The following is a 24149-nucleotide window of genomic DNA, read 5'->3' as shown; positions in this document are numbered from 1 at the left end:
CTGGATAGAGGTCCTGATTCCCCAACAGGGTGACTGTCACTTCCAGTCTCATAACCTCCATGTTCTCATCTGTAAAATGGGGATAAACATCCTCATCCTCTCTCCTGCCATTGGTATGGTGGTGATAAAAACACTTTTTCAATTCATGAAAGTCATCAGACAAAGTGGATGATGCTGTCCCTGCCCTCAAAGGTGTTAAATAAAGATGAGAATTCAATACATGTCCCCAGATCTGGTGAGACTGTAGGGGTTGTGTTAACAAGGGAGAGAAGAGAGATCAGAGAGCTGTTGGCAGGGGAGAGCCCTGTGGCCAAGCCTTGACAGATGGTGAACAGAATCTGGAAAGACAGAGGGGATGGGGCATGGCAGGGTGTGGAAACAGCACACATGCAAAGGTGTGGAGGCTGGACACACACGATACGAGGCAGGGTCCCCTACCCCATGATTCAAAGCAGAAATTCTCAAAGACTTTGATGTAGGCTGGGCTGGGAGCTGACTACACTTGCATGCCTGTTGCTTGGCAGGATGGGTTTCAAAAAAGAAAAAAATATAATAATGAAAGATTGAAAACAGATTATTGGGGAGAAAAGTATCCCAGGCGCTAGACGGCTGTCTCTGCAGCCTCTGGCTCCCGTCCTACCCATTCCCCGGCCCTGACGCAAGGCTGGCTGGAAGAAGGTGTTCTCGAGATTGTTCAGGCTGAGGGCCTGACTGGCAGGAGACTGAAGCCTACCCCATTCCCGCCTGGGTGCCAAGCTCTGCATGAGGTTTAAATATACCCACAGCCCGACACTATGCCCTAGACCATGCTAAATGTTTCCATACTCCTTGAATTCTCTTCTCAAGGTTCATTTATTGTCCCCATTTTTCAGATGAGTAAAGTGAGGCCCAGAGAGGTTAACTTGTTTGCCCACAGTCACACAGCCAGACAAGGTTGAGTAGGTCTGATTCTATTGCCTTATTCTGGGTTTGGGGTACAGGCAGAGTAGGGAGAGGTTTAGGATGGCAAAGAAGAATGTTCCAGGAGGAACAGAGTTAGTGTAAGGGCAGTCTAATCTAGAGTCAGAATTTGGAGCTGTTTGTTACAGCAGCATGACCTAGCCTATCCTGACTGATACAAATCATGGTAAACGAATTTATATGTCCTGAAAAAATACTGGAACTTAGCATCTACCTCTTAGGAGAGCTTTTTTTTTTTTTTAACTTTTACATTTTGGCAAAACACACCGACCATAAAATTTACCATCTAAGCAATTTTAAATGTACAATGCATGGCTTTAAGTACATTCACATTATTGTGTTTCTATCACCATCCTTCCACAGAGCTTGTCATCTTGCAAAACTGAAATTCTAAACCCATTAAGGAAACTTCTCATTTCCCCCTCCCCAGCCCCTGGCAATTCCACTTTCTGTCTCTATGAATTGGACTACTTTTGACAGATACCTCCTATAAATGGAATCACACAGTATGCATCTTTCTGTGACTGATTTATTTCACTTAGCATAATGTCCTCAAGCTTCATCCCTGTTGTAGCATGTATCAGAATTGCCTTCCTTTTTTAAGGCTGAAAATCTTCCGTTGTGTGGATACACTATATTTTGCTTATCCACTAATCTATCAGTGGACACTTGAGTGCCTTTCACCTTTTGGCTATTGTGAATAATCTGCTATGAACATGGACACACAAATATCAGAGGTAGCCTTTTCAAGCAAAGTGTTTTTTGGGAAAAAGCCACAGTCCAGGACTCTAGGCTTGGCCACTAACTTGCTGTGTAGCTGTGGGCACATTGCTTCCTGCATCGTGTATGGCAATTCTAACTCTCTCCACCTTCACTGCCTACTCACAGCCGTGTGCTGGGGACCAGATTAGACCATGGACTATGAAACTCTCAGCAAAGAAAAAGCCACGAGGGGCTGTTATTGTTATTACTCAGTGGGGTCAGGGCAGTGGCTTCCCAAAGGCATGAGTCACTCATGGTGGAATTCCAGACATCAGGAGGGCCGTTCTGGGCAGCAGAGCTCAGATTCCACACAGAGCAGTGACCCTGACCCTGAGCCCCTAGGGGAGCCACACCCTATCTCTTTGGCCACTGGCTGCTGTGAGGAAGGAGTCAGTGAATGTCATAATCATATGGGCACTGAGAGTGAGAGCCTCCAGTCCCACTGCCTCACGTAACTGTTTAAGGAGGCTCAGAAAGGGTCATGCACTTGCCCACGGTCACACAGCTAGAGAGTGGCGGAAGCTGGCCTGGGTCAGATTTGGACATCTACAGATCTCTCCTCCCCGCTCGCACCCCTCTTAGCCCCAGCATGTGAGAAAGGCAGCTGTCTCCCTGAGCTCCGTCCTTCTATGCCTTGGGTTTAGCCATGTTGACTGCTGTAACAAATAACTCCAAAACCTCAGTGGCTTTGCATCATAAATGCTTGGTTATTTCTCACATCAAACTGCAATAAGTCTTGACAGAAGGGCTCTGTTTTCTGCAGGTCATGTAGGGATTGAGACTTTTCCTATTTGTGGCTTTCCTCATTCTCAGAGTCCTCTCCATTCAGCAGGCAGATGGCAGAAAGATTGTGGGTAGAAGATTTTTATAAGCCAGACCTGAAATCAGTACAATTATTTTTGCTTACATCCCATTGGCCAGACCTCAGTCACATGACCACATCTAACTGCAAAGAAGGCTGGGAAATGTATCCCACATGTGTGCCCAGGAAGAAGAAGATGACTATTGGTGAGCCCTGGTAGTCTTCCACAAGAATATGACCCAGTTCTGGCCAATAAAACATAAAGAAAGTATGCTGGGACAGGAGGTTTGAGAAGGGCTGGCCTCAATTATTATATGAAAAGGGGTGTGGGGAAGGTCCCTTATTCTTTCCCTTTAAGTGGCTGCATGAGGATGTGATGTCTGGAACTTCGGCAGCCACATTGAGAGCATGACAGGCCAAGCCTCAGGGCTACAGCCAATATTACTGAGGGTGCTGAAGCCAAAATGCGGGTCCTAGATGACATCATTGAACCTCTGAGTGAACCAAACCTGGAGCCACCTAACCTCCAGATTTCTTGATTGTGAAGGCACCTATTGTTGAATTCAGGAGTAATAGGGTATTCTATTATTTGCAGCCTAAAACCGCCTAACTGATTGACACTCAGGTGCAAATGCTAAAAACAGCTAAGAGTGCAAGGTTAAGCCATGCCAGCTGCTACAACAAATAACTCCAAAACCTCAGTGGCTTTGCACTACAAATGCTTGGTTCCCTTGAAACCTCTCCTCTGCTTGAAGTTAGGCAGAGCCAAGTAACATAGCTTTGGCCTACTCTGGATGTTGTGCTTTTCTGGGGGAGTGGGGGACAGAGCAGCAGTTGAAGCACAAAATGAGCAGCTGCTTTGTGCCAGGTCCTTTATACGCATAGTGTATGCACGGAAGCAAAATGCCTGGACTCAAACCTTGAGTCTGCCACCTCACCAGCCATGTGACCTTGGGCAAAGTCAATCAACCTCACTGAGCCCTAGTTTCCCCATTGAAAACATTGGGGGTGATAATAAATATTCTACCCACAGAGTAAAGGATTAAATGTCCAATTCAGATAAAGAACTTGGCACATTATCTGTAAATAAACACTTAAAAGATGCTGACCAGAACCTGGTGGGATGTGAGTAATATCAATCCCACCTTAGAGATAGGGAGTCTAGGGTTCAAGGAAATGAAGCCCAAGGACTTATAAATAATAAGAGACAGAGCCTGGATTTTAATACAGACCTAATTGAGCACCTGCTATGTGCCAGGCATTGTGTGAGGTGTTTAGATATATTGTCCCATTGAACATACCAGCAATCCTGCAAGGGAGGTATTATTATTATCATTATTGTTATTCCTATTGGGCAAACGAGAAAGCCAAAGCTCAGAGAAGTGATAAGACTCGCCCATATGCCAGGTCAAAATGCAGTATTTGAACCTAGGCTGAGTCCAAGCCTTTATTCTTTCCACCATGTATAAGCCTCCCTAACAGAAACCCACCAGCCTATTATAGTGGAATTGTAGGCACCAGAGGAGTAATACATTTGGCTCCCATGGCTATTCAGGGTTCCCTGAAGTCATCCCCAAAAGCTGGCTGCCAGTCCAGCCTGTCACCAAGGTTGTCCTGGTGATGGCTTTACCCTCGCTCCTCTAGTAGAATAACTGGGCCCTGGAGTGGCTGATCCCGAGGGAGGATGTTTGGCTCACTTGATAAAGCAGAACTTCCAAACATTTTGAGCTCATCCATGATGGAATAGGCTGCCTTGGGATGCGATGAGTTCCGTGGTCCTGGGAGGATACAAGCAGAGAAAGTCTGGTGGCCACCTGCAAGGAAGACTATTAAGGCAGTTACTGCATAGAAAGTGATATTAGATTCAAAGACCTTTCAGGTTTGAAATCTGTGGTTACAAGATTCTCAGGCCCCATTTTCTCAGATTCCAGTCTAAGATTACATGATACTCAAAATCCAGGAATCTAAGGCTGCACGAGTTTTCTCCTTGGATTTTTTGTTCCCTTTTTAGGCAGTTAGACTGCAGAACATCTACTGACTCAGGAAACAGATGTTTTAGTAAAAGCAGAGAATACATTTCTGGGTTTCAAAAACACCCCTTCCTCCCAGGAAAGAACATTCCTAAGGGACTTGGGCATCTTGAACACCTAATGAATCTGAAAGAGGCTCTCACTTTCCGTGACTGTCTTTAGGGACTGTCCACAAATACTGTGTTTCTTTTCCTTTTAGGGTGTCTTTGTCTGTTCAGGCTGCTATAACAAAACACCTTAGACTGGGTAATTTATAAACAACAGAAATTCATTGCTTACCATTCTTGAGGTTGGGAAATTCAAGATCAAGGCTCCAGCAGACTCACTGTCTGGTGGGAGCCTGTTTCTCATAGATGGTGACTTCTGTGTGTCCTCACATGGCAGAAGGGACAGATGGGCTCCCTCAAGCCTCTTTTACAAGAACTCTAATCCCATTCATGGGTGGAGCCCTCCTGACCTAATCAACTTCCAAAGGCCCCACCTCTTAAGACTATCACTGTGGGGATTAGGTCTCAACATTTGAACTTTGGGGAACACATTCAGACCACAGCACAGGCCCATGGTAGGATTTCTACTTGAACTCTCTCCTCTGCTTGAAGTTAGGAAGAGCCAAGTAACAAGTTTTGGCCAATGAAATGTGTGCAGAAGTGAAGCGTGCCACTTCCTGGGGGGGACTTTAGGAGCCAGTCTGTGGCTCCATGCTTTCTCTTGCCCTCTGCTGTGCAACAGTTGAAATGGTGGTTGTTCTATCAGCTGGGATCCAGGAGCAAGGAGACACAGAGCAGGGCAGCAGCTGCCCAGCAGGGGACGTGCATCAGGAGCCACTGAGAAACAGGACTTGAGTGTTGCTGTTACTGTAGCAGAACTCACCCTACCCTGACTGATGCACAGTTCTCCCCTCCCCTCCCTCCTTCCTTCCATCTAAGAAGGCTGGGAAGGAAGTCAGAGAAAAAGCTATGAGTGAGCATATTTTGGATTTTGTTGGTCAGTGGGCCCCAGAGAGCTTTGAAGAATTCAGAAGCAGAGAGCAGGGAGGATCTCAAGAGATAAAATGGCCAAGAGAGACTGAGACAACCTCATGCCTAGACACAATCGGGGGAAAAATGAATGGAGCTGGGAAAGTGCTGGGGTTGGGGAAAAAAATCCCAATTGAATAAGATGAATTTTCTGCCCACATATGGAATGGAGCATTGAAATGAGAATGAATTTAAAATAGATTACATTTCCAGCCCATCTGAATTTCAGACTGAGAATATCTGCTGCACATAATTCAAGATCCCACAGTCTCAAGAGGCTTGGGTCCTGGGCTTTGACGAATCTTTTCCTGAGCAGAAGGTTGTACATGGACCCTGGGAGCACCCAGGTCTGGAAGCTGGGAGAACTAGGCTCTCCTGTCTGATGCCACTTTCCCTGTCACTTTCCCAGGGAGGCCTTCCCTGACTGCCTGACTTCAAAGGAACTTCCTCCACCACCCTGGCCATTCTCTATTCCTCTTTTTTTTGTTTGTTTGAGACGGAGTCTCGCTCTGTCGCCCAGGCTGGAGTGCAGTGGCGCAATCTCAGCTCACTGCAAGCTCTGCCTCCAGGGTTCACGCCATTCTCCTGCCTCAGCATCCCGAGTAGCTGGGACTATAGGCGCCCGCCACTACGCCTGGCTAATTTTTTTGTATTTTTAGTAGAGACGGGGTTTCACCATGTTAGCCAGGATGGTCTCGATCTCCTGACCTCGTGATCCGCCCATCTCGGCCTCCCAAAGTGCTGGGATTACAGGTGTGAGCCACCATGCCCGGCTCTATTCCTCTTCTTAACATCAATTGACATACCACGTTTTCCTTTTTTTTTTTTTTTTCTTGAGGCGGAGTCTTGTTCCGTCGCCCAGACTGGAGTGCAGAGGCAAGATCTCAGCTCACTGCAACCTCCGCCTCCCAGGTTCAAGTGACTCTCCTGCCTCAGCCTCCCAAATAACTGGGACGACAGGCATGTGCCACCACATCCAGCTATACTTACGTGTTTATTGTCTATTTCCCCACTTAATTGTAAGTTTCAAAATCGCAGATATTCCTCTCTGTCTCTCTCCCTCTTTTTTCTTTTCCCTTTTATTTATAAAAAACTTCAAACATACAGAAAACCTATCATGAAGACCCATTTACCGCTTACCCATCATCTAGATTTCCAACTGTTGACATTTTACTATATTTGCGTCATGTTTTTTGGTGCTGGCATTTTCTGAAGTATATAATATTCATCACGATATTTCCTTTTAAAAAATTGAAGGTGGCCGGGCACGGTGGCTCATGCCTATAATCCCAGCACTTTGGGAGGCCGAGGTGGGCGGATCACGAGATCAGGAGATTGAGACCATTCTGGCTAACACGGTGAAACCCTGTGTCTACTAAAAACACAAAAAATTAGCTGGGTGTGGTGGCAGGTGCCTGTAGTCCCAGCTACTTGGGGGGCTGAGGCAGGAGAATGGCATGAACCCGGGAGATGGAGCTTGCAGTGAGCCGAGATGGCGCCACTGCATTCCAGCCTGGGTGACAGAGCAAGACTCCGTCTCAAAAAAAAAAAAAAATGAAGGTAAGGAGTTTTGTCTGTTGTATTCACTGCCATATTACTCACTGCCTGGAAGTTGGTAGGCCTTCAGTAAATAGTTGTTGAGTGAGTAGATGGCATTAAATCCTCATGACAACCCTGTGCGGTTGTTAAATGGGGGGTGTTATTATCCCCCATTTTACAGAAGAGGAAACTAAGGCACAGAGAGGAAAAGTAACTTCCCCAAGGCCACATGGTTAGCAGCTGATGAAAGGGGGATTTGAGCTCAGGCAGGCTGAGTTCAGAGCCCATGCATTTAGCACACAATTGCTCTCTGCGGAGAATGGCCATTCATCTCCAGCTGGGATGTTTATTCATCCTCTTTAGATATCATCTACAGAGGAGACCCAGAGGAAGAAGAGGGGCTCACAGGCTGGCCAAAAGCAGGTGATCTTCCTCTGGGGACCTGATGCTTTCACAAAGCCTGGGGCCTTCTGTCCTGCCCTGGGGTGGAGACAGAACACTCCTTCCCAGACGAGTGACCTTTAGGGTTTGTTATGAATAGAGATTCCTTCTGGGGAACGTGATGGCTGATGCTGGGAACCCGGGTCCCCAGATTTAACCCCCAGGAATGTGGAGAGGAATCTCCAGACCTCCACCCAGGAGGCCAGCTCTCCTAGCCACCCAGGCCAGCCAGAGGAGGGCGGTTCTAGGCAGCTCTTCCAGTTCTTGGACCACTGGGAGGTAGACTGGAACCTTCCATGCCCAGGCTGCGAGGCAGCTCCTCAGAGTAAAAATAACTCTAGGCTTCAAAATCCTGGGGTCTGCCTCTTCCTCCTCAGCTATGTGACATTCATTGGACAGGTGCCTCATGTGGGGGAACTTTGGTTTTCACACCTATCTAATGGGACTAATTATTATACCAACCTCTCAGCAGGGCTGGGACTAGGGTGAAGCCATCCAGGTGCTCAAGGCATAACATTTAGGGAGGTGCTTGTTCTGAGGCACCAACCCTGCACTTGCTCAGGCCCCAGGGTGAGGGCCTCAGTAGATTTGCACCCTGGTCACCTTGCTGCCTCAACCTGGCCCCAGCCCTGACTCCCAGGGTTGTCGTGGGAAGGAAATGAGATATTGTATACAAAGCATGTTAGCACAGCACCTAGCATGCCCTTAGTGCCCACTCGTGGGGAAAATTCTGTTATTGTTCTTTTTTTTTTTTTTTTGAGACAGAGGCTCGCTGTGTCACCCAGGCTGGAGTGCAGTAGCATGATCTTGGCTCACTGCAACTTCTGCCTTCCGGGTTCAAGTAATTCCCCCGCCTCAGCCTCCCGAGTAGCTGGATTGCAGGTGTGCGCCATCATGCCTGGCTAATTTTTTTTTTTTTTTTTTGAGATGGAATCTCGCTCTGTCACCCAGGCTGGACTGCAGTGGTGTGATCTCGGCTCACTGCAAACTCTGCCTCCTGGGTTCACGCCGTTCTCCTGCCTCAGCCCCTGGAGTAGCTGGGACTACAGGCGCCTGCTACCACGCCCGGCTAATTTTTTTGTATTTTTAGTAGAGACAGGGTTTCACTGTGTTAGCCAGGATGGTCTCGATCTCCTGACCTTGTGATCCTCCTGCCTCGGCCTCCGAAAGTGCTGGGATTACAGGCGTGAGCCACTGCACCCGGCCAATTTTTGTATTTTTAGTAGAGATGGGGTTTCACCATGTTGGCCAGGCCGATCTAGAACTCCTGATTTCGAGTAATCTGCCTGCCTAGGCCTCCCAAAGTGCTGGGCTGGGATTACAGGCGTGAACGACCGCACCTGGCCTGTTCCTATTATTTTTATTGACTGCCTTTCTGAGGTTGGCTGGGCCTGTTTCCCAGCAGTGGCCCTGCCTTGGACCTCTTGCCATGGCCTTCGTCTGTGCCTCCACTTGTACATATTACACCCTTTTTGTTATTTATCTCCTTGTAGCATGGTTTAATTCCCATTCTTTACTGGTTCCTTGTCCCGTGTCTCCTCCTCTATGTCGACAGCCTGGAAACAATGATTGCTCATATTTACCAAGTGCTCACCATGTGCCAAGCCCTGGTCCAAGCATTCACATGCCGGATCTCATCTAATCTTTACAATGATCCTATGAGGTAGGGACTATGATTACACTCATTTTTCAAATGAGGAAATGGAGGCACTTAAAAATTGAGTAACTTGTCCAAGGATGCATTGTTAGAAAAGGATGGAGCTGAGGGTAGAATCAAGATGGCTTATTCCCCAAAACCCATGAGATGGAACCCAGAACACTGCTTCTTCCACTCTTTGCCAGCTTCTGCCCTGCAGGGTACACGCAGATGGCTCCAAGCAGGGGCCCCATTGCTCACTGGGGGAAACTGGCCTCCCTGAGCTAAGTCAGGCCCTGGGCACCTGAGAGCAGGCGGAGGAACAGATGCTCTCTGTGCATCTCTAGGCCACAGCAGGGCGTTTCCAAGTCCTTCCCAGACCAGACGGCGGCTTCTGCTGTAGGCTACGGTAATAATAACAGCATCCAGCACTCACACTATACCAGAGCAGGGGTGGCGCCGCGCTGCACGCCTGCGGCCCCGGGTCTCCACGGTCTTCATGCTGCCCTTGCATTGAGTATTGTCTTTATGTGACCAGTGTGGTAGCTCAGGTGTCAAGACCTCAAGGCACCCGGCCAGGGTCGCATCTCACGTCTGTGGCAGATCCAAGATCTGAACTTGGACTTGTCTGAATCCTGGATGAGCTGGGGGGTAAGGCTGGCTGCTGAGGGCCCTGTGTGCCCCTCAGCCCTGTTCCCACCACCTCTGTGCCTCCTCCCTGCTGGCAGCCACTGTGGCCACAATGGGGTTAACCCCAGAGGAAGGCATTGAAGGTGCTGGGGCTGGGGTGGGAAGGAAGGCCTATTTCGGGGCTCCAAGGACTTGAAGCCTGGCTGCTCCGTGCCCAGGCTCTGGGACCCCCAATACATGCACACATTGCTTTAAATGAAGTGGAACTCCAGGCAGGCAAGTTTTGACTTAGGGGAGACAGCACCTCCATGGTAACGATGCTGAGTCTTGTTATTTGAGCAAATAGGTTTTCTCCCAGCCTCTTACTACTTTCTTTGTAATTCATCTTCCATCCTGGCCACATGCAGGCCCTGCTTGGAACTTTCTGGGGACTCCTACCCCACAAGATAGTCTAAAACCCTGTCCCAGTATTCAAGGCTGTTTGCAGATGTTCCTCAACCCCACCACCAGTTGCTCCCAAAATTCACACACCCCAGCCCTGCACACCACAGTTGTTGCTATTCCACACACAGGTCGCTGGGAGCAGCGCAGGGCCCAGCCCTGCCTTTCTGCAGGTGGATCCCTCTGCCTGGAAAGTCCTCCCTCCCCTCCTCTGGATCCTCTTGGGTCAGGCTGGGTGCTCCTCTGAACTCCCAGGCTGAGGGATGCTGTGTAATTTGATACTACATTGACATTGCAAGAAGATCATGTATGGCTGAGTAGCTAAAAATGCAGGCTTTGAACTTAGATGTGGGTTCAGCCTCAGCTGTATCTCCTGCCAGCTGTGGGACACTGGGCTGGCGTCTCTGAGCCTCAGTTTGCTTCTCTGAACATAGAATGATACGCCCTACTCCATTAAGGTGCTGAGGGTGAAGGAAACCACAGGCTCAGTGTGGGCAGCTTGGCCAGGGCTCCAAGTGCATTGGGTGTTCATGTCCTTTTAGTGCCAGGCGGTCATTAGCAACTTGGTGCCAGTCTCTGAGCTGGTCTCCAGGACGGAGCAGTGGAGGGACCATGTAGCCCCTGCTCCCACAAACACAGAGACTGGACAGCCAATTAGTTACCCCAGTTCGTTACCATGGAGACTATAATTAGGGATTATAGTCACCCTGCCCAACTGCACAGGCCTCACCTCCCATCCTTGCCTTAGCTTTGAAGCTCCCTGGAGCAGGATCTAAACTGGATTTGTCTCTGTAACCTCAGTTCCTCATTATTCACGGTTGGAATGCTCAGCAAACGTTTAAGTGGAAGAGATTTCCATAACAAACACTGGGGAGTTCAGAGGAGCACGGGGTCTGACCTGAACAAAGCAGGAGGACCTCAGAGGAGGGAGGCCACTAGGCAGAATGCGGCGGCACTAAGGGTAGCACTTAAGTTTGTGACAAGGACTGTTCTAAGCACACCACTTAGATCATCTATTAAATTATCACTTATTTATTTATTTTTAAATTTTGTTTATTTATTTATTTATTTTGAGATGGAGTCTCGCTCTCCAGGCTGGAGTACAGTGGCACAATCTTGGTTCACTGCAGCCTCTTCCTCCCAGGTTCAAGCGATTCTCCTGCCTCAGCCTCCCAAGTAGCTGGGATTACAGGCATATGCCACCACACCCGGCTAATTTTTGTATTAAGAGATGAGGTTTCGCCATGTTCGCCAGGCTGATCTCGAACTCCTGACCTCAAGTGATCTGCCCGCCTTGGCCTCCCAAAGTGCTAGGATTACAGGCGTGAGCCACTGCGCCCGGCCAATGATCACTTATTTAGATCACTTACTCAAATCATTTAATTATGTCAACACCTCTGTGAAGTATGTACCCTTATCACCATTCCCATTTCACAGATGGGGAAACTGAGGCACAGAAAAGCTAAGTAAACTGCTCAGAGTTACAGAGCCTGCGAGGGCCACAGCCAGAATTCAAACCTAGGCCATCTGCCTCCACAGTCCACTTTCTATGTCCCTCTCCCGAGATGATGTCCCTTTCCCAGGGGTGTCTGGAAAGGGTCTGGCCCCTGGTCCCAGCTCAGACAGCTGTCCTGGGAAGCCTGAAGACCTGGCCCATCTCCACTGCCCACCGGGCTTCTCTGTGCTCCACTTCCCAGGTGGACTGTGGAGGCAAACAAGGCCCCAGCTGCAGCCTCTGAAGGCTCCTGCCAAGCTGGCACTTTGAGGCCTGGGGGTGTCCCAGGGGATCCCAGCCCAGCAGCTGGGCTGACCTCAGGGCCAGCGTTTCCGTAAACACCCGGAGAGCCAGCCCCACGTGGTTGGTCTGTGGGTTGCTGGCCAAGAGGGGCTGAGGTTTGGCTGACCTTGTGCGGTTTCTTTCAGCAAGGCTACTTCCACCCCCTCTGTCTGGCTGGGCTTCCAGTAATGAAGTGTTTTCTCTGGGGCTAGGGGAGCTGATGGGGCTGGTGGGGTGGGGCACTGGGGTCTTCCTGTCCCACGTGCCCTCCACCTCGGGCTTCTGGAAGCTGATCTAGATGCCCCTCCCTGCCACCTGGGCAGCCCATATGCCCACGCTGGTCTCTGATAGTGAAATGGCCTCTAAGCGGACCAGGTCTCGGGATCTGAGCATGGAGCAGGGGCTGCGCCCAAGAGCCAGGGTGTGGCTAGACTTTCCCCTGCTGGTCCTTTCCGGGGATCTGAGGGGAAACTTCTCCTGGGGACACACCCGGGTAGCTCAGAGACGGAAGAGAAGGTCTCCATTACAGCTGCCACCTCTTCCCCACCCAAAGAGAGTGTCCGCAGGGGGTCGTGGGGCAGGGGTGGGCACCGAAGGAATACTAACCACGATCACTGCTACCATCTCCTGAATGTCACTGCCCCAGCCCTTTAATTCTCACAACAAATCTGCTTGGAAACTGAGGCTCAGAGAGAGGAAGTGGCTGGCCCAAGGTCACACAGTGAGTAAATGAGCAGAGCTTCTCCCCCTTTCCCTTGAATCACCTCTATCTTACTGTCCAGATGCCAGCCAGCAGGAACTAGCAGGTGCTTTTGGGTCATCTTTTAAGAGGCAATATAGCACAACGAGTGAGAGCAGGGACTCAAGGGCCAGCCACCTGGGTTCAAATCCCAGCTCTGCTTCCTACTGGCTATGTGACCTTGGGCAAGTCACTCAACTTCTTGGTGCCTCAGTTTCCCCACCTATATAATGAGGATAATAATGATGCCTCCTTTAGGGGGTTTCTGTGAGGATTGCATATACACATGACACATAATAAGCCCTGCGCCATGCTAGTTATCCCAGCCTCTCACTCTTCCCATTGAAAAGGTGAAGACACAGACCCAGAGATGGAGGCAAATTCTGCAGGGGTCATGCCCGGCGCAGAGCATGGTTCAGCTATGTTTCCTGTGGTGCCGCCAAGGAGCCACCATGTGCTTGAGCTGAAGGGAGCCACCTGGCACCGGACGTGCGACCTCCTCGAGGGAAGGGAGGCTCTGCAGAGAGCAGGGGATGGTGGAGGAGCCTGGCTTTATCTTCCATCCTCCAGGAAGGGGGAAGGGCAGTGTCAGAGCCCAGGAGAGGAGAGAAGCGAATGAACGTGCTGTGTGAGCTCCAGTCAGTCCCTACTGACTCTGGGCCTGTTACTCCTGCTGAGGGATTCGGGTGTTTGGACGCTTAGACTTGGAGGGGCTCCTCGGTGGGGCCTTGGGGGCTGCTCTGGGTGAGGGCTCTCACCATTTGCTTCATCCCAAACCACTGTCCTTGGGCCTGTTTTAAATATTAGAGTGTGGCATGGGGTTTTGCTCTAACAAAGGGTCAGCCATCTTGAGAAGGAGGCTCTGTGATAAACAGGGAATGGTGCTCCCCTGCCCCCACCCAGAGACCCTGGGGCCCAAGCTGATGACTGGCCAGTGACTCACTCCCTTCTCAGCATGTCCTGTCATCCCATGACTGGGAGCCTCTCGGGGGTGGCTCCTAACCAAGGTCCCCCTAACCAAGGCCTCCCCCCACCCCCCTCCTAACACACATAGAGACTGGCAACAATTAACTTCCTCCTAAGGCCAGACCAGATGTTCACGTGGGCATTGGTTTTGTTGACCACATGTGACTCACGAGCTCCCTCAGAGCTGGAAGAGTCCCAAGAGGCTAAAAGGGCAACCTGTCATGTCACAGCTGGGAAACTGAGTCCCAGAGAGGCCAGGTGAGTTGCCTAACATCCCTCCGGGGTAGAAGGGAGGAAGGAACCTGGAGTTCCCATGCCTGACCCAGAGCCTTTCTACCTCTCCAAATAGTTCTCGGATGTGCCCAAGGCCTCAGTCCCCATTCCTACCTCCAGTTGCAAATGTCCTCCCCAACTACACAGAGCCTCTCAGCTTCATCCCACCCCACCTCCAACTGGCTCTCATGGTTTCATCCAGGCTCAGCTACTCACAGCTCCCCAAATAGCTCCTGCTCTCAGGCCACCTCCAGGCCTTTGTACTCTCCTGCTGCTCTATTTTCCTCTTCACCTGGACAACTCCTAATCTTGCTACAAGACTCAGCTCAGATGTCACCTTCTGCAGGAAGCCTTTCAAAACCACCTCCTCCACCTCCTAGGCTGGGTTAGGTCCTCCATCTCTTCACCCTCAGTACCTAGTATCTCCCACTTACTGTGCTGGAATCATCTCTTTGCTTGTCTCTATATTGCCCTCCAGTCTGTGAGCTCATTGTGGACAGAGACCTTAGTTTTTATTCTTAATAGTAGGGAATGACCTATTACATTTGGTGTTTGCTGAATGAATGCATAAGTGGATGGATGGATGAATGAATGAATGGTTGGATGGAAGAATAGATACATGGATGGATGGATTGATGGATGGATGGAATGAGTGACCAAAGGGTAGATTAAAGGACAAATGGACCGACAAACATGGAAGGATGGATGGATGGATGGACAGATGGATTGAAGGACAGGTGGATTGATGGACAGGTGGGTTGATGGGCAGGTGAACGAATAAATCAGGCAGATAATGGCATCTGTAGGGACTCAGACAGTAAGGGGTAAGTCCCTGGACCTTGGATATCCTGACTGATGAAGGGGCTCTTGGATGGGAAGGGAATAACCTAACCTGTTGTCGGCCTGCTCCAAGAGATATTTGGTCAAGAACAAAGCCACTCCTGCCCTGGTGCCTGCTCCCTTCTGACCAACTGGTTCCAACTCAGTGGGGTCTCCTGAACTCTGGTAATTCATCTGACACCAGAGCCTGTAAGAATCACCCTGTCTCTGACATTCAGGGACTCTGCATTCCTGAGGCTCTCCCTCCCTGCCTTTCTTCAGGTCAGAGCTGCCGCCCCATACATGCTTTCAAGCATAGAAACATACACCCCTAGAGCCAGGAAGGTGTAAAAAAGAGGGATTCACCCCTCTACCATTTTTACACATGAAGAAACTGAGGCTGAGCAAGGCCAAGAAACTTGCTTAAGGACGCACAGCAACAGAGCTGGGATCAGAGCTTGGGTCTTTCAATTCGTTTATTCGTTCATACAGCAAGTATGTACCTAGTGCCTAAACTGCCAGGCTCAGTGCCTGTTCCCAGGCATGCTAGGCCTGCACATAAACTTTCATGTTAATTTAAAAGCTATTTCCATCCTCCATATGACCTCCTCCAGCTCCCTAGGAGGCTGGTCTATGCCTCACTAGCTGCATGCTTGGCATGACCCCTATGACAACACCCTCTCCCAGCAAATGAGGACCACTTCATTGTCAGGAAGCCTGGCTGGGACTGGTGTGTGCTGCCATGTGCAAAGGAGGCAGTCACATGTGTGTGCTGTGAGCTGCACATTCCATCTCAGCGTTAGTGAGGACCGTATTAGTCCCTGCACGCTCATCCTTGCCAGCTTAGACTGGAGCCAAGCATTAAACTGTTCAAGCCCCACAGCTGCCCCAGAGGAGCCATTGCATGGCACCTGGGAGCTCAGGGCCAGGAGCAGACCTCTGAATTCCTGCCCAAACCAGGGAATATGTGGTGAGAGGAGGTCATAGGGAGGTGCCTGGGGGCTGGACATTTGCAAGTCAGCTGAGCAGGCAGCACTCAGCACTTTCCTTTTCACCCCTCCCACCATGGCCAAGGCAGGGGCAGCGTGGGGTAGCCAGCCTTGGAGAGATGGAGCCTCAAGTCTGGGCGCAGAAGCCCAGCCTCGGGTGAGCCAGGGCTATTTGCTGGGCCTTCTATGAGGCTTCCATGAAGTATGTAACCTCGCTGAAGACATGGAACTACTCAGAGTCATTAGGAGCCAAAGAAAGGCTCAGCTGCATTTAACAGAAAAGCTTCTGGGAACAAATCAACGAGCTGGAGAACAAAAGAAGACTGCAGAAGATGAACAGAACTAGAAGCCATGTCTAGGATGAAATCAACATGAGGTAGAGACTCCTGATGACATTGATCAGGATGAAAGAAGTATGAGGCGAGGGAGTAAAATCAAATGCCGAGTAAAAAGGGGGAACAACGTTAACCAAGGAATTTGAAGTTAATTTAAGAGCTGTTATGAACAATACAAAAAAGAAAATTATAGGCCCATTTCACTTATGAATATATAGATAGAAAAACACTAAACAAAATATTTGCTGACTGAATTCAGCAGAGTTAAAATAATGACACCACATCACCATCAGGAAGGGTTTATCCCGGAAAAACATTCCAGAAAATCCATCAGTGTAATTCACTGTATCATTAGATCCAAAGGAAAATCTATCATGTCAATTGATGTGGAAAAATTTTTTGATAAGGTCCTTTTGTATTTATGACGCTTATAAATTTGAAAATTCTGGGAAAATGGAGAAATTCATAGAAAGGTATAAAATGTCAAAAGATTGGCCCAAGAAGAAATAGAGAATTTCAATAGGTCAATCAGTATTACAGAAACTGTAATGGTGTCAAAGTCCTCCCACTCCCCTAAAAATCAGCCCAGATGTTCTCATGGGTAAGTACTGCTGAACCTTTTTTTTTTTTTTTTTTTGAGACAAGGTCTCATTCTGTCGCCCAGGCTAGGTGTAGTGGCCCAACCCTGGCTCACTGCAACCTCCGCTTCCCAAGGCAGGTATCCTTCTGCCTCAGCCCCTCAGGTAGCTGGAACTACAGGCATGCACCACCACACCCAGCTAATTTTTGTATTTTTAGTAGAGATGGGGTTTTGTTATGTTGCCTAGGCTGGTCTTAAACTCCTGGACTCAAACGATCCACCTATCTAGGCCTCCCAAAGTGCTGGGATTACAGGTGTGAGCCACCGCGCCCGGCCTGCAGAAACTTTTTAGAAACAATTAATTCCTATCGTATGCAAGTTGCTTAAAAAGAAAACAAAAGAAAAAAAAAACCAACCTACTTATTTTAAAAGTGTTGTCTTGATTATAAAAGCCAGATAAGACAATACCAAAAAGGAAAGTACAGGTCCATTTCACTTATGAACATGGATAGAAAAACACTAAACAAAATCTTTCCTGACTGAGTCCAGCAGAGTTAAAATAATGATACTACATCACCATCAGGAAGGTTTTATCCCAGAAAAGCATCCACATCTGAAAATCCACCAGCGTAACTCACTACTACATCATTCAATCAAAAGGAAAAATCCAATGATGTCGGCCGGGCGCGGTGGCTCACGCTTGTAATCCCAGCACTTTGGGAGGCCGAGGCGGGCGGATCATGAGGTCAGGAGATCGAGACCACAGTGAAACCCTGTCTCTACTAAAAATACAAAAAAATTAGCCGGGCGTGGTGGCGGGCGCCTGTAGTCCCAGCTACTCGGAGAGGCTGAGGCAGGAGAATGGCGTGAACCCGGGAGATGGAGCTTGCAGTGAGCCGAGATTGCGCCACTGCACTCCAGCGTGGGTGACAGAGCAAGACTCCATCTCAAAAAAAAAAAAAAAAATCCAATGATGTCAGCTGAAGCAGAAAAAAGTTTTGATAAGGTCCTTATGTATTTACGATTTTTAAAAATTCTTAGCAAACTAGGAACATGAGAGAAGTTCCTTAATTTAGTATGGATTTTTAATACCAAAAACCTACAGAAAATATTCCTAGTGCAGAAACTTTTCATGTAATACATGTCTTTTAACATGAGGAACAAGGCAAGAATGCTAGTGATTACTGCTAGTGATACATAGAGCTGGAGAGCCGGGCTAGAGCTATAAGGAAAGAAAATAAGAGGTGTAATTATTGGAAGGGAAGAGATAAAACTATCATTGTTTGTAGACGGTGTGATCATCTACCTTGAAAAACCAACCAAATAAACTGACAAAATATTAGAACAAATAAGAGAGTTCAGCAAGGTTGCCAGATACTCAGTCAGCAACAAAAATCAGTGACACTTTTACATTGGCAATAACTAACCAGAAAAACCAACATAATTTTGACTTAAATAGAAAGGTTTTTAAATAATATATACATATAAATATATTATATATAAAATGTATACAATATCTACACACACACACACATTTTAAAAGCACAGCTGGGTATGGTGGCTCACGCCTGTAATCCCAGCACTTTGGGAGGCCGAGGCGGGAGGATTGCTTGAGCTCAGGAGTTGAAGACCAGCCTGGGCAATATATTGCCAAAATTTTTTTTAAAAACATTTAGCCGGGCATGGTGGCACACGCCTGTAGTCCCAGCTACTAAGGAGGCTAAGGTGGGAGAATTGCTTGATTCCAGGAGGTGGAGGCTGCAGTGAGCCATAATTGCGCCACTGCATTTGAGCCCAGGCAACAGAGCGAGATTCTGTCTCAAAATAAATAAATAAATAAATAAATAAATAAATAAATAAATAAATAAATAAAGGTATATATATATATGTAAGTATAAAAATAATGTATATATATAAAACATTATGTCTCTCTCTACACACACACACATGTTTCTAATCACATGAATGAAATCTACATGTAGAGTCCAGGGTGTGTTTGGCAGCTCTGGGTGTCATCAGGGATCTGAGTTCCTTTATTTCTCCTTCACCCTCTTCTGCACACGAAGTCCATCCTCAGGGTACCCTCATGGTCCAAGATGGCTGCGGAACTCCACCATCACGTCCATATTACTGACTGGAAGCAGGAGGGAGCAATGAGTGGTGGTGGAGTCACCAAAGGGAAGCCCTTCTTTTTAAGGAGCATTTCCAGAATCAGCACACAACACTCCTGCTTGTATCTCAGTGCTGGAGATATTCCGTGGCCCTGCCTCCTGCAAAGCTGAGTGCGTTGCCACCCCAAACAAAAAATCAGCGTTTGGTGACTGAGGGAGGAGGGAAGAAGGATATTGGAATGGGCATTGATCAGGCTCTGCCACAAATCTCAGTCTCCAAAACATGAAACTGGGGCACTGAGGTCCAGAGAAGTGAGGGAATTTACATACAGCCACAAAGCAAATCAGCAGCAGAGTTGGGATTTTCACCTGACTATTGACCTTCCCATGGTACAGGTGTCCCCTCACACCCTGGTACATCCAGCCACTAGAGCACTGCCCCTCCTCACTTCCAGCCCTGCTGGGGTCAGGATCTGTTTTGGATTTCTCTGTCCCCACTACCTAATGTCACACCTGTGAGCTCCACCTCCCCAGCGTCAGCTTGGGACTTGGCATGGGGTAGAGGCCGTAAGCGGGAAGGCGGGCACACACCTCGGGAGCTGACAAACTGCAAAGGGCTGAGACTGGCTTCACCCTTTCAACTGCAGATATTTACTTGTGGCTTCCATATGCTGTGCCTTGATGGTGATGTTTCATAAGTTTCACTTTTCAGATGCACTTTTTTTTTTTTTTTTGAGATGGAGTCTCACTCTGTGGCCCAGGCTGGAGTACAGTGGCGTGATCTGGACTCACTGCATCCTCCGCCTCCCGGTTTCAAGCAATTCTCCTGCCTCAGCCTCCTGAGTAGCTGAGATTACAGACACAGGCCACCACGCCCAGCTAATTTTTGTATTTTTAGTAGAGACAAGGTTTTGCCATGGTGTCCAGGCTGGTCACGAACTCCTGACCTCAAGTGATCCGCCTGCCTCGGCCTCCCAAAGTGCTGGGATGACAGGCTTGAGCCACCGCGCACGGCCAGATGCATTTCTTAGACGCTAAAAATGCTCAGCCTGGCCTAGGCCTGGAACATGTAGGCTGCTTTTATTTTTATTTTGTTTTAACAGATGGAGAAACTGAGATCCAGAGAAGCAAAAGTGTGTGTCCCAGATGCCAAGGTACCTGCGGCAAAGAATATTACCTAGATGTCCCTCACTCTGGTTCTCCTTCATTGATACACACGGAATGATGGTATTTCCCCACCTCCCTTGTAGTTAAGTTGGGGCCATGTGGCTAGCTCTGGCTAATGAGATGTGAGTAGAAGTGATGATGTGGCTCCTCCATCCCTCTTTTTTCCTGCCAAGGTGACCTTGGAGGCCACTGGTCTAGAACAGGGATTCACAAACTGCAATGCGCATGCAAATCGCCCGGGGGTCTTATTAAAATGCAGATTCTGATAGTGGGGCCTGGGAGTCTGCATTCCAACATGCAACCAGCTGATGCTGATGCCATCGGTCCTTGGACCACACACTTGAGTAGGGAGGAGCTACAGGATGTGCCTGGCCCACTTTGGACTATTCACGAGCAAGAAATAAGCTTCACTGGGTTAAGCCACTGAGATGTGGGCATTAGTTTGTGATCTCAGCACAGTCTTACGGAAATCATCATTTAGCCATCAACCAGCATTGACTGAGTTCCTACCATAAACTCCTGTGTGACCTGGGTGCCTCATTCCGAACGAGGCGCTCACTCTTGGGGTTGTGCAAGTGCAAGGTCAGCAGCTGAGAATGAGAGCCCCCCTAAATGTTGCACCCGACATGCCTCTGTCACCTCACCCTGGTCCCAGCCCTGTAAGTCGGTGCGGGGAGCCGGGATTTGAAGCTCGGACCTGTTGACCTCTGGGCTTGTGTTTCCTCCTGGGAAAGCAAAGGGCAGCCACACTCACCCTGGGCCCTTGTGTGGGGGCTGCGGCTGCAGCCAAAAGACTCATGGGTTCCCTGGATGCTCATATCCCTCTGGTGCCAAAACTGGACAGTTTGGAGGGAAGGCTGAACTGCAGCAAACCAATCAGCAAAGTGGCAGCTCCCACCACTCCCGCCACACCCACTCATGCTGAACTGTGTGTGCAAGCTCCGTCCCTCACACTTCGTCACCAAACACCCTTGACGACGACGCCTGCTTCCTGATCTGGCCAGGCCCCAGGGCCCCTACTGCCCATGCTTTCCCATCTTCAGTTATCAGAGAGAAAAAGTTCCAAGAAAAATCCGTGCTCTGACTCAGAGGGCCCTAGGTGGGCATAGCACTCTGCCCCATTCTTGCCACCTCCCTGCCCCGTATGGCCCTGCCTTCTTCACCATCCGCGGAACCCATGGCCCACCTCACCTCCTCATTGTCAGGTCTCCTTCCTCTGCTATGGACGTGGCTGGGACCAGCGGGTCTCCCTCCAACTCTCTTCCTCACACCTCCTCATTTCTCCCGTCTTCCTTCTTGCCTCAGAGATAGAAGTGGCTTAAAACTGTTCCTCTCAGGAACAACTAATCAGTGGCCACAGAGGTCAGAATAGTGGGTACCTGGGGGACAGAGGGTAGAGTCTTGGAAGGGTGATGATCATATTAGTATATACATAGTCATGTACATACATATGTCAAGAGTCAAAATTAGCCAGACATACTGCCTCATGCCACCAGCTACTCAGAAGGTTGAAGAGGGAGGATCCCTTGAACCCAGGAGGCTGAGGCTGCAGTGAGCCATGTTCATGCCATTGCACTCTAGCCTGGGAGACACAGTGAGACTCTGTCTCAAAAAAGAAAGAAAGAAAGAAAGAAAGAAAGAGTTGTCAAGCTCTACACTTAATATTAGTGCACTTTAAGCACTTTTCTGTATATACACTACCCCTCAACTTAAAAAACATTATTACAGAGAGCTCTATGGACAGTAGCAGAAATAAACAACAGCATCAAAAACTGAAACTTAGGCGTTGGAGTCATATGGACCTGCACTGAAAACCTGGCTCTGTTTTCTAGCTGTGTAGCTTTAGGCAAGTTACTTAACCTTTCTGAACCTCACTTTTTTAAATTGAGATGTGGATCATGAGGATTAGAAATGCTGCTTTTTATAAACCGTGCTTAGCACAAGGGCTGGATCTTGCTGGGTGCTATACACAATTGCTTTTATTTTTATTAATATCAGCGGCCTAGGGAGGACAAGAAGGTGGGAGTGACCTTCCCTGGGTGCAGGCAATAAGGGGTGGGGGGCCTACAGAATTTAAAGATAAAATAAAATTGATGAGAAGTCAGTCTGCTTTTATGATCACTGTGCAATGGCAGATCTAAATAATTTCAGTGGTAAAATACTTTGTCCTGAAAATATCCTTTATTGATCTAAGTTCTAACAATTGGTGCAGTAACTGTTGGGGTTTAATAACGTATATGTAAAGCTTCAAATCAGCACATTTTTATTCTTATCCTTTAATAAACATATTCTACATGGAAGTCAACTTGACTTGGAGAACTTTAAGAATCCTATAGTTGTCCCCAGCGCATGTGGTCTCAGGAATACACATGAGTTGAGGGTAAGCTCCTCGCAACTCTGGAATCTTTCAAGCTTGCTTTGAATGCATTCCTGTCTCCACCGTCCAGCATTCATATTTCTGCATTTATTTTTATTATTATTTTGTGTGTGTGACAGAGTCTTTCTCTGTCACCCAGGCTGGAGTGCAGTGGCAAGATGTCGGTTCACTGCCACCTCCACCTCCCGGGTTCAAGCAATTCTCCTGCCTCAGCTTCCCGAGTACCTGGGACTATAGGCGTGCACCCACCACGTCTGGCTAATTTTTGTATTTTTTTTTTAGTAGGGATGGGTTTCACCATGTTGGCCAGGCTGTCCTTGAACTCCTGACCTCAGGTGGTTCTCCCACTTTGGCCTCCCAAATTACAGACGTGAGCCACCGGCCTGGCTGTATTTCTGCATTTAAACAGTAGAGTGAAATCAACAATGAACGCAGAGTGATGGTAAAGATGATGATAAGAGTATTTCAATTTTGTCATTTTACGAAACTACTTGGAGTTTTGATTTGTATTTACAGTTTTTAAAAGAGTAAAACAGTGTGAACTGTGAATGGTAATGATTCTGTTTGGTAAGTGCAAATTTTAATTCATACATGAAAAATATTTGTTTTGTTTCGTGATTATTACTGAAAATAATTTTGTAGTATGAAGGAAGAGGGGTGTTAAAAATGATCCACTGTAGATGTAAAGTACTCTAGGCATGCTTCTGACTAAAACATCAGCATTTCCACAAGAATCCCAAAATAAAACAAAATTAAAAAGATCTCTTCTGTTTCTTTTCCTCCAAGTTTCTGGACCCCCATCTCCACCTTGGCCACCTCTTCCTGCCATAAATAATCAAATCCCACATTTCCATCTTCACCTTCCGTTTCCATTGCCTCTTCCGGTGGGACAGCACCCGTGCGGGGAATCTCCTCCATGCTCACAATCCCGGTCTTGCCACTATATCAAGTCACACTTCTTCCTCACCAGTCGCCCATTCTGGAACCTCTGCTATCCAGCTAGATCACTTTGAGGTTTGGACTACTACTAGTGGAGGTAATGGGGGCCCCAGATAGCTCTTGACATCACCTCTTTTATCTTTGCTAAATTCTACAGACAAAGCCCATGTCTTTCCATCCCCCGCCCCCATGGCTGGGACATCGTAGATGTCCCCAAATCTTGGTGATGTGAGCTTGTGTGTCTCACCCTTCACAGACATCACCATTTCCCGTTGCACAGAAGGCTCCGCTCATACCACGCGCTTTGGCTCCCAGAATAAGCAGGCTATCATGTTATGTCCAACATCTAGGCATTGGTACGTGCTGTTCCCTTGGCCTGGAACATTCTGCTCTCTCTCACCCTCTCTTTTCTTGGCTTTCTGAAATGGCACCTCCATCTTAAAGTGTCCCTCACTCTTGGTCTGAGCAAGGGACCTTGCCTGGTATTCCTGAACTTCCACCTGCTTTCCCTCTGTTTTCTCCCTCTCTGGGCCTTGTCCTCAGGTCAGTGTTGTGCCTCCAGCTCCTGCAGAGGCGAACTCAGAGGCGGCTGAATGAAACCAAATGGATTTGGCTTGACCCCATCATCTAGCGGTGCTGAGCAAGCACCAGCACACAGTAGGTCCAGCCTGCCCGGACTCGCCCACCACGGGCCCCCTTCCAGAGCCGGGAGACAGGCCAAGGGAGGCCCCTTATTGCCAAGAGCAAACAGGCCGTCCAGGGAAGTTTTGCTCTGGGTCACACCCACCTCTGGGTGGCTGCCAATCTGCCTGCCAGAAAC

The 24149-nt window shown here is 48.5% G+C and overlaps 1 long non-coding RNA gene across 1 annotated transcript in view; it reads right to left on the bottom strand.

The window, feature by feature from the left end:
• Nucleotides 1–21265: 21265 nt before the first annotated feature.
• Nucleotides 21266–24149, bottom strand: part of LOC131382222 (uncharacterized) — a 34796-nt gene continuing 31912 nt past the window's right edge. The window contains exon 5 of the long non-coding RNA XR_009211510.1: nucleotides 21266–21392. This is a non-coding gene — a long non-coding RNA (uncharacterized LOC131382222). The remainder of the gene's footprint in view (nucleotides 21393–24149) is intronic.

The sequence above is a fragment of the Hylobates moloch genome, unplaced genomic scaffold, assembly GCF_009828535.3.
Source record: "Hylobates moloch isolate HMO894 unplaced genomic scaffold, HMol_V3 SCAFFOLD_21, whole genome shotgun sequence".
NCBI classification, from domain to species: Eukaryota; Metazoa; Chordata; class Mammalia; order Primates; family Hylobatidae; genus Hylobates; species Hylobates moloch.
Note: the sequence above shows the minus strand (reverse complement) of the source record. Positions and strands in the feature narration are given on the sequence as shown.